We start from the raw sequence: 10,863 nt of genomic DNA on the forward strand, positions 1-10,863 counted from the left end.
TAAAGATTGATGCCGTGTTAAGGGCCAAAACACTTGAGACAAATTTGCTGTGACCACAGAGGAGACCTCAATAAAGGGTTGTTGAACTTTTGTGGAGAAATTTTACATAATCAAACAGAAATTTTGAGCTAATGTCTATATCAATGGCCTCTTGTTTCTTTCGTTATCAAGGCAGCTCTTATATTCAGAAAATTAATATCTGAAAATGGTTAGTCATAATGGATTAGGGTACAAATGTTATCAATATTTTTTATTACTGTTATTATTATTATTATTATTATTATTATTATTATTATTATTATTATTATTATTATTAACCTTTTTCCTTAGTGTATATAAAAACATTTTATTTATAAGTTATTAAATCTTGTGCTTTGATATGTACAATAATCAATTTTAAAGCAAGTGAAAATAGTTGTATCAGCGGAAAAAAATTAATAATCAAATTAATATATTGGGGTAAAAATTACATGCTTAAGAAAGTTAGCGAGTTTGTTACTTATCAGGTTTAGACTTGTGTTTGAAGGAATGTGGTGAAAATAAAAGAAAATGTATTTAAGTTTATGGAAGGTTTGAAATAGGGTTAACAATAGCATGATTTGAGATCCTGGTATACAGAAAAAACTAAGAATCCCATAGCGATTGGTGATATCTAGCTTTGTATTTAATTGGTTTTGAAAAATAAAAAACCTGTCATATTTACTTAACTATATGCAAAGATAAAGATAAACTTAATATTATACGTTATTAGCGATTGGATGAAAGAGTAAAGAGGTGGATGCTATGTTGAGAAGAGAAGCCGAAGGTTGGAGAGGTCATCAGAGTGTTGAAGTCAGACTGATATTAGGTACAGGATACACCTCTGAATGGCAGGAAAATGATTCAGGGTTAAAAGAAATAAACGTGGTTTGCCTATGAAATTGTACTTTGGTCTGAAAGAATGAAATAACTGTGACAGACAGTATGTCATAAAGAGACAAGGTTGTAATTACTGGAGCAGAAGAGAGAGCTGATTAAATAAGTTTAGTGAGCGAATGGTAAAAGATTGTCTGAAGTATAGTGCAACAAAAGTACATCAAGTTAGATCTTAGTGTATGCAGTATACATGAAAAGAGAATGAATAAGGATGTCAAAGTGAAAATTCGGAAAAAGCTGCTAAACTGTAGGAAGTAAATTCAAATAAAAAATTCTTCAGGAAATTGATTTTTGGTGGAAGGAAAGACAGATAAAAAGTCGATAAATAAACACAGATGAAATGAAGTTTGAAAAATAAATAAAGAGAAACGGTTTGAGCAAAATATAATCTAAAAAGTGAATTTCCAAGTTTTTTAACCAAAATACAAAATTGAATAGAGATAGCTGTGAATAATGCTGGGGCGAACAAGGGAAAATACACAGAATATATCAGGAAAGGGTTGTTGAAGGAGAAAGAAGGAACATGGTAAATTTAATGAAAAGAATGGTGACATGGTCTTTAAGAATGATTGTGAAGGTGTAATCAAGTTATCAGCCATGATGTACTGAGTAGCCCTTAGAGTCCTTTAATTATCAAGATATACCTTAAAAAGCTTTGTCAAGAACAATGCCAAAACAGCTTAATCTCATCAACTAACCCATGGTGTCTGTCTGTTCTTCAAATATCTAATTTTCTCCTTGCTTCCTCAACAGTCACTTCAACGAGCCTTCTAAAACATTCAGCAACTCCTTCCATACTTGCCACTCGGCTCTGTCCCTCTTGTATCCTTGACATTCAACAAGTCTTCAACGTATCCATAACGATAAGAGAGAATTGCACAGAACCCGGAAAGGATCTTTCCATTGGCGTATTTTATTATCCTATTCATTTTATTATTAACCCTTTTCTATACAATTATTTCCCTTATCAACATTATTCCAGACTTTTATACCCCACTCTGTTTTAATCTCACATCATATTCTATATTAGCCAATATTCTAAAATCCCTAATAGATCAAAATAAAACAATAGTCCCTACCTATCCTGAGTGCGTTGATTAACCTTTCCATTCATGAATCATTGCATAACTTTAGCTTAACTCTGAAACCCTTATCGAAAATATTAGATATCAACATCCTTTGCTCTAACAAATCTTATATTCTATCTAGCATTGATATTAACATCCCATACTCTAACAAATCTTCTATTCTATCTCGCAATGGTATTAACACCCTTTGTTCTAACAAATCTTCTATTCTATCTAGCATTAATATTAACATCCTGTGATCTAACAAATCTTCTATTCTATCTAGCATTGATATTAACATCCTGTGATCTAACAAATCTTCTATTCTATCTAGCATTGATATTAACATCCTCTGATCTAACAAATCTTCTATTCTATCTAGCATTGATATTAACATCCTCTGATCTAAAATATCTTCTATTTTATCCAGTAATGACTTTCCATGAAAACAAAAACTCAATTTATTTTCTCCCAAGCATTTCAAAATCATGACCACTTTACACCAAATTTCCATCATTTAAACTCTTAACATAATCAAAACACCATAAACTCTTCGATATCCTTTTCAGCTGCGCAAAACCTTCCAACAATACCTAATTGGTTCTCAGTTATTATGAAACTACATTTTCATTGCATTTAACTGTATTTGTAATAGCCCTGAAATATCTGCCTTTTAATTTCCATGCAATGCTTTTTCTCCATTTCCATAATTCTTCATACATATCTTATGTAATAAAATCAGCATTATTTGTCCATTATTCATATTGATATCATTTTTTATACCTTCTAAACTTGCATTATTCCCATAAATTTACTCTTGGTCACACTCACTGTTATCTTACACCTTATTGCCGACACTTTTAAATTCTTTTTTTTTTATCATCTACACTTAAAAAATACGTAATTTTAATCGGAAATTCTCTGTAAAAATTTACTATTCTCAGCCGTATTTTAGCAAAAAACAGGCGACCGTAATTATACCATACTTTGTTATTATCTGTTACGGATTGGTGACCGTAATATCCCCCCTTTACGTCAATATATCCGTTTTTAAAACGGTATATGCCTGGCAGCATTTATTCCAGGATTTTTACCGTTCTTTTAAGGCAAAATTTTAATAGTGTACATAACTTCGATATCATAAGTCAATAGAGTATCTTCTTCCGACATCAACTGATCTTTCCACACCTTCTCTGCTCTTTTCCTGAATCGCTAGTCTCAATATCCATGGCAAATTTACAGTATGCTTGTGAACTGAAGACCTTGCATGCCTATGTATAAGACTGGGTTTATTAAGTAAAACTTTCAATATGTATGCTCTCACTTTCAAATGTTAGGTTTTCCTAAGTACAGGTACACTAGATACAGCTTTTTACATTGGCTCTCCAAATTCACACAATTATTTCTTAGGAAACAATGTATTTTCAAATACTCTTTTTCGTCTAAATCCTCGATGTTCTTTCAGTACTAAGACTCAAAAAGTTCTTACAACACACTTTGCTGATGTGCCTGAGTACATGAAACTACATATACATACGTATATACGTACATAGACATTCAAACCCCCATACACGCAAGGATGTGTACAGTATATATATGTATATGCATATATATATTTATGTATATAATACGTATATATATGCGTGTGTGTATGTTCTCATGTAAGCGTATTGCGAGTGGTGTATTGTTGTAGAGAAACACATAGAGAGGTTGTCGACAAATTTATCCGTAAGAACAAAATTAATTAATAAAACATCAGAAGGTTGATCTCTATTTCTAAGAGCAAACTGAACTTAAAAAAAAAAGAGGTTAACAAGCGACCTGCGTAATAAAGAAAGATGAGGTTTCCCCCAACAGCCCGGTCTTGAATAAACCTGATGATTTTTCAGCGAGAGTGATCGTAATTGGCAGGTGTAAATGAAGATATCGCCATCAAAAGGCACCGTTACCCCCCTCTGTTTGAGTGTGTTCGTACTTGTCTATGTGTGTATAGGTAGGTAGGTAGTTAGGTAGGGAGAGAGAGAGAGAGAGAGAGAGAGAGAGAGAGAGAGAGAGAGAGAGTTGTTTCTGACACCTTCTCATAAGAATGATTAAAGTACGATTAGATCCAAGGCAACCGACCTGCTTTTGTTTTTGGTGAGGTACCTAAAACCATTTGCACCCCCTTGCGCTCACCCTTAAGACCCCGTCCCGTTCCTTGCGTAGTTGAAGGATGGTTTAAATGGTAGATTCAGGAAGGAGCCGGAAAGAGGGGGAGATGGAGGGAGGAGGAGGGGAGGGGGATGGAGAGGGAGAGGGAGGGAGAGGGAGAGGGAGGAGGAAGGGGGAGAGTATGAGGTGGGGCCCAGAGATGGTTTTCAGAGGCTTATTGCGCCCTGCCAAATCCAAACTTTAAATTGATTGTGGGCAAAAGTTCTGCCAGTCTTTAATCTTTTACATTGTACTCTTAATTGCGCTATTTTCTTCCATACGCTTTCTTTTCTCCATCTTTTATATCTGACGGTTATAAATGACATGGAAGACGTTACTTACCAAGAGGAGTGTTCTTCCCTTTTTCCTCTTTTTATAATCTCTTTTTTTTATTTATTGATTGTTTGGTTGGTTTACTTAGACTTCAGAATGAACTATAACGTGAATACAAATGTGATTGACAGGAAAATATTTTATGTTTATAGAAAACCTTGAGGTAGCATAACCGAGGGGGTAAATAAAAGATAATATATCATTGGTAGAAAATGACAAAATCTATAGTTATAAGGTAAGAAATCCCGGCCAAAATATGCTCTCTCTCTCTCTCTCTCTCTCTCTCTCTCTCTCTCTCTCTCTCTCTCTCTCTCTCTCTCTCTCTCTCTCTCTCTCTCTCTCTCTCTCTCTCTCTCTCATCTTCGCTTTTAGAGAATTAATGTATTAAAGTAACATTCTAATCCTAATTCTATTTTACATAAATGTAATAAATCTTTTCTCTTGTTCGGTGATCGAATGCATTGAAAATCATAATAGTTTTTAGAAATCTTATTATTGTTAGATAAATTCTTCAAAATCTTGTTTTACGGATATTTCTTCTTGGAAAAAATCCACTCGTATTTCGACATTTTTTTGTGAACTTTTTAATCTTCAAATGATAAAGAAAATTATCTATAATTTCGAATCATCTATAATTGCGTGTGAAAAGTAACATTCTGCACGAAAAGTTAACTAATTTGATTTGACAAAAACTCTAGCGTCATTTCTTGGGTTTTTCCTGGAAAGTGTAAATTTTAGAATTTTTTTTTTGGGGGGGGGGGTTGGCACAAATGCTATGTCTTACAAATTTCGTTCCACTCATCATGATCCAGTTTTTAAATCTTCTTTAAATCCTTTCTTACTGTTATTCAGGGAATAATAATGATGGTGATAATAACGATAAAATCCAATCAGTGTTACATATAACCAATTATGGTTTGCTGTATATTCATAGTGTAGATGGTAAATATCTCAAGAGTAATATTATGTGTAAAGAAAAAGTAGATTGACTTAACGTAAATAAAAGTAAAACCAACGACCCAACCAAAGAACGAGTCATGTTTAAAACAATGCAACCTGTCTCGAATTCTCTTTGATCGTATTGCAGAGGAATGTTTTGATGGCCATCCTTGTTTTTTGCTTCCGTTGGTGCCCGTAGCATGACAGTGCTATGTTACAACCACACTACTGTAGAACCTTGTACAAAAGCAGATGATACTCAACAGTAATAAAGTTTCTAATATTTTAGGATATTCAATGGCTTTATTGTTCATGACATTTTCCTCGACTGATTAATAACAAAAGTTCAAGGTTGTGGTGACTGATGTGGTAATGCACTTGACTGGTGAACGCCAGACTGGGGTTCCAGTCCTGCTCAAATATGTTAGTTTCTTTGGTCGCTGCAACCTCACCATCCTTGTTTATAGGTTTGTCTTCCAAGTCATCAGCAGCCATTGCCTGGCCCTTGCTGGTCCTAGCATGGGTCGAGAGGGAGTTTGGGCGTTGATATATATATATATATATATATATATATATATATATATATATATATATATATATATATATATATATATATATATAAGTATATATATATATATATATATATATATATATATGTATATATATATATATATATATATATATATATATATATATATATATATATATATATATATATATATATGTGTGTGTGTGTGTATATATGGTCAGTTTCCAGGGCATTTTCCTACTTGATAGGGCAATGTCACTATCCCTTGCCTCTGCCATTCATGAACAAAACATAAAAACAATCAGAAATTTCAGACCTCAGCCTATAATCATTGCTAACATTTTACTCAAATCTTCGGATGAAACACTTCTTTTTTCATATGCTGACCGTGGCTCGATCTATTGTAACATTTATATAAAGCCTACGGACTGCGCAACCCCCTTTTACAATGTTGATCCAGATTCGTGATCTTGATCCGGATCATCTCCAAAATTTAATTGGGTCGTCCATGATCTAAGATCTATCTGTGGTAAACATTTCTTCAAGTAAAACTACTATATTCAACAAGGGTAAAAATGTGATCTGTTAAAAAAAACCCAGAATATATATATATATATATATATATATATATATATATATATATATATATATATATATATATACTGTATATATGTATGTATGTATGTATATACATATATTTATTTATATATATATATACATATATATATATATATATATATACATACATGTATATAAACTATATATACACACACATATATATATATATATATATATATATATATATATATGTATATATATATATATATATATATATATATATATATATATATATACATACATGTATATAAACTATATATATATATACATATATATATATATATATATATATATATATATATATATATATACATACATGTATATAAACTATATATATATATATATATATATATATATATATATATATATATATATATATATATATAGGCATAGATATTCTGTATATATATGTGCGTTTTCTTTTTATTTCCCTAATCTTTGCTTTTAAATAATATTTATTCATCCACACCTTTCCGTTTGTTAGCTGTGTTCTTTGTACCATTGTTATCAAATTTAATGTTAATAATAACGATAAAAATAGTAATAACAATAACTGTTACCAAAATTAAAGAACATAATTTTTTTTCCTCTCTGCTATGTCAGATCACATCTCAGACGTTAGATACACATCCATCCAGAAAGTTTCCTAATTCAACGGTTCATTAGAGAATTTTCTTTCCGTTTTTATTCCTTGAGCAGAGTTAACGCTCTCCGTTAAGTTTATGCATATATATATATATATATATATATATATATATATATATATATATACATATACATATATATATGGATTATATATACGTATATATATATATATATATATATATATATATATATATATATAATATACATCTCTCTCTCTCTCTCTCTCTCTCTCTCTCTCTCTCTCTCTCTCTCTCTCTCTCTCTCTCTGTATATATATATATATATATATATATATATATATATATATATATATATATATATATATACATATACATACATACATACAGGTATATATATAGTATGAAGCCACTTCCATTGATAAGTTTTCTCAAGCGTTCGTCTATTGGATGGGAATTTTCACATGGTCCTAAAGATAATTTATGGTTATGCACCAATAAAACTTTTTTCTCTTTCTAAATATTTCTATCATCTACACTTAAGGTTATCTTGCTGGAAGATATTAGCTAACATTTACTTTAAAAAAAAAAAAAAAAAAAACTAAAGAAATATATTGCTCACATTCTTTTAAAATTTAACGCTAGATCCAAGGTGATTCATTTGAACTTTCATTACAAATCCCAAGTTGATAGTCGCCAACATATAAATATTCTGCGATGTTGCCTCACCCTTAAAGTCTGCTATTTCATATCATCATTTGGGATGAATGTTGTAAAGGTAACATCATCTCATTCTTCCAAGAAAAGACAAAGCGACCTGCTTTAATTATTCTCGGTAATTATTATCCCGAGGCTTATATAACGGGGAGGACAGAAAGAAATAAAGGAGTGCGAGTTGAGAAGACTCAAATGAAAGACAACAATTTTTTTTTCTTTTGCCTGCCCTGGAATAATAGGTTCCATTTTCTATACTTTATTTGAAAAAAAAGGAGAAATCATTACAAACATGAAAATCTAACGAAGTCTTATTAAACACATCTCGGTATCATGAAATATGAGCCTACTATTTTTATGTATTACTTTTTTCTCCTTGAACTGAGTTTAAAATATATAAATGAGGGTGACATGGTAGCCTTTTGTGAGAACTTGTCACCGCCTTTTGTAAGTTGGCGTTGTGTGATTAAGCTCGGAAATCTTAGCCCAGGGAATTGTTCTCTGGAACAATTCGTTCACTCTTTAAGGCTTTTCATTATCTTCTCCTCCCTCTTTAAAGGTAAGTTCACAGTGATATATGAGACTTATTAACCTTTTGTTAGCCGTCTACTGTTCTGAAACAATAGTTTTCTTATGATGTGCAAGATATGTTTTTTTATAAAGAGAGAGAGAGAGAGAGAGAGAGAGAGAGAGAGAGAGAGAGAGAGAGAGAGAGAGAGAGAGAGAGAGAGGATAACTACCTTAAACATCATATGTTACATTCAATTCAAGTTTTCATCAGCTCTTTCGGAGCTTTTAGCGAATGTTGATCACAGATAGCTTCCTTTTACATCACGTTTGATAAAAAGAAGTTGATTTACATCTTGTCGTGCTAGCAATTGTGATTAACACTTAATTTCCAGATGTGGAATTGAAGGAACACTTAATACACTGCTGCAAGTTCCGAACACTTGAACAAACTGATGACAGACAAGTTCTAGTCAAGTAGCCTACTAAGGTTTAAAGACCACTCATGAATAGCAGAGGCAAGGGACAGTGACATTGCCCTAGCCAGCAGGTTAATGCCCTAGAGATTAATCATATATACATATGAACAGCGTCCAATCTCCCTTCCCACCCAAGCTATGAACAGGAAGGGCCAGGCAATGACTGATGATGACTCATCAGTTAATTCCATAGGCTCACCCAAACCCCCCCCCCACCTTTAGCTCACAAGTACGGTGAGGTTGCAGACACTACAAGAAACTATCGAGCTTAAGAGGGACTCGAACCTCAGTTCGACAGAACGCTAGACAGGAACGTTTTAATTTCAACATTTTCATTCAGAATCTTCTATTTCCCCGATTCATTTTGACAAGGGGATTCTAATTCTCTGTAACCCGCTACGCAAAGAATAAAGAGCGCACATGACGATCGAAGATTACGGGGGCTGACCCGGAGTTGGATGTATGGCCCGGGGTGAGTTGACGCCCTCCGCTAAATGGTCATATTATGCAGTCTGGAGAGAGGGGAGATTGAGAGGAAAGGCTCAGACGCAGTAAAGGCTACTCTTCCATTGGCCCTTTTTCTTTCTTTTTTTCGTCGCTCACGACACAAAGGAAAGTGGCATAAAATCACACTGTAATGTGGTCACTTCTGACAGCGACTAAATATGAAGAGTGTGGTAATCTTCAGATCTTATATTTATTCGTTTTATGCTAAAGTTTTCATTCTTTCTAAATTATGCTTCATGAACGCAAGTACGAATATTGTTGTGCTGCAAATAAATTTATATTTTCATCCAATAATCGGCTTCCATTGTAAATTTTAAGATCACAATTGAACTCATAGGTTATAGTTTATATATGAAAGATTTATTTTAGTGTTATTGTCCATAGAATATATTTTAATCGTCCATTACTTCTCTTGCAGTTTATTTATTTCTTTATTTCCCTTCTTCCCTGGGATATTTTGCCCATCAGTTGTGAATGGAAAAAATGGTTATGACGTAGATTAATCGTCATTTGCACAATGACACTCGAATTAACTTCAAATTATCTTCCATATCTCACTTCATTGTGTGGTAACTAAAACGAATTGTTTTTAGCGTATATGTAGATATCTAACTTATTATTATTATTATTATTATTATTATTATTATTATTATTATTATTATTATTACTACTAGCCAGGCTACATCCCTAGTTGGAAAAGCAAGATGCTATAAGCCCAATGGCTCCAACAAGGAAAAATAGCCCAGTAAGGAAGGGAAACAATGAAATAAATAAACGATATAAGAAGTAGTGAAAAATTGAAATGAAATATTTAAAAAAGAAAAAAACGTTAACAATATTAAAATATGTATGTACTGTATGCCGAGCTCCATTAAAAACATATCCCATAGCACTCACTTCTGCTACATACAACCACATGTACAACCCCAACCCTCTTCAACACACGCGTGCGCGCGTGCACACACACACACACACACACACACACACAACACACCCATACACACACATTAGGCCTAACTGAGTTTATCTAAACGATAACATAATGCATTTGAACATTACTAGAGCTGCGAAATAAAACTTTTGAAAAATCTACGTTGACAACTGGGCTATTTTTCCCTGTTGGAGCCCTTGGGCTTATAGCATCTTGCTTTTCCAACTAGGGTTGTAGCTTGGCTAATATTAATAATAATAATAATAATAATAATAATAATAATAATAATAATAATAATAATAAGATGAGATATATATTGAACATGGGATAAGATAAGATAGATAAGTCTTATAAGCTATAGCTTACTCAGCAATTGCATCACACACACACACACACACACACACACACACACACATATATATATATATATATATATATATATGTTAACCCTGAACTCTTAAATCTTGGTTATGTAGTTTTTCTTCGTGTCCTCATAATATGACTGACCTTTTGATATAGGGTTTTGAGATTA

The sequence above is a fragment of the Palaemon carinicauda genome, chromosome 4, assembly GCF_036898095.1.
Source record: "Palaemon carinicauda isolate YSFRI2023 chromosome 4, ASM3689809v2, whole genome shotgun sequence".
Taxonomy (NCBI): domain Eukaryota; kingdom Metazoa; phylum Arthropoda; class Malacostraca; order Decapoda; family Palaemonidae; genus Palaemon; species Palaemon carinicauda.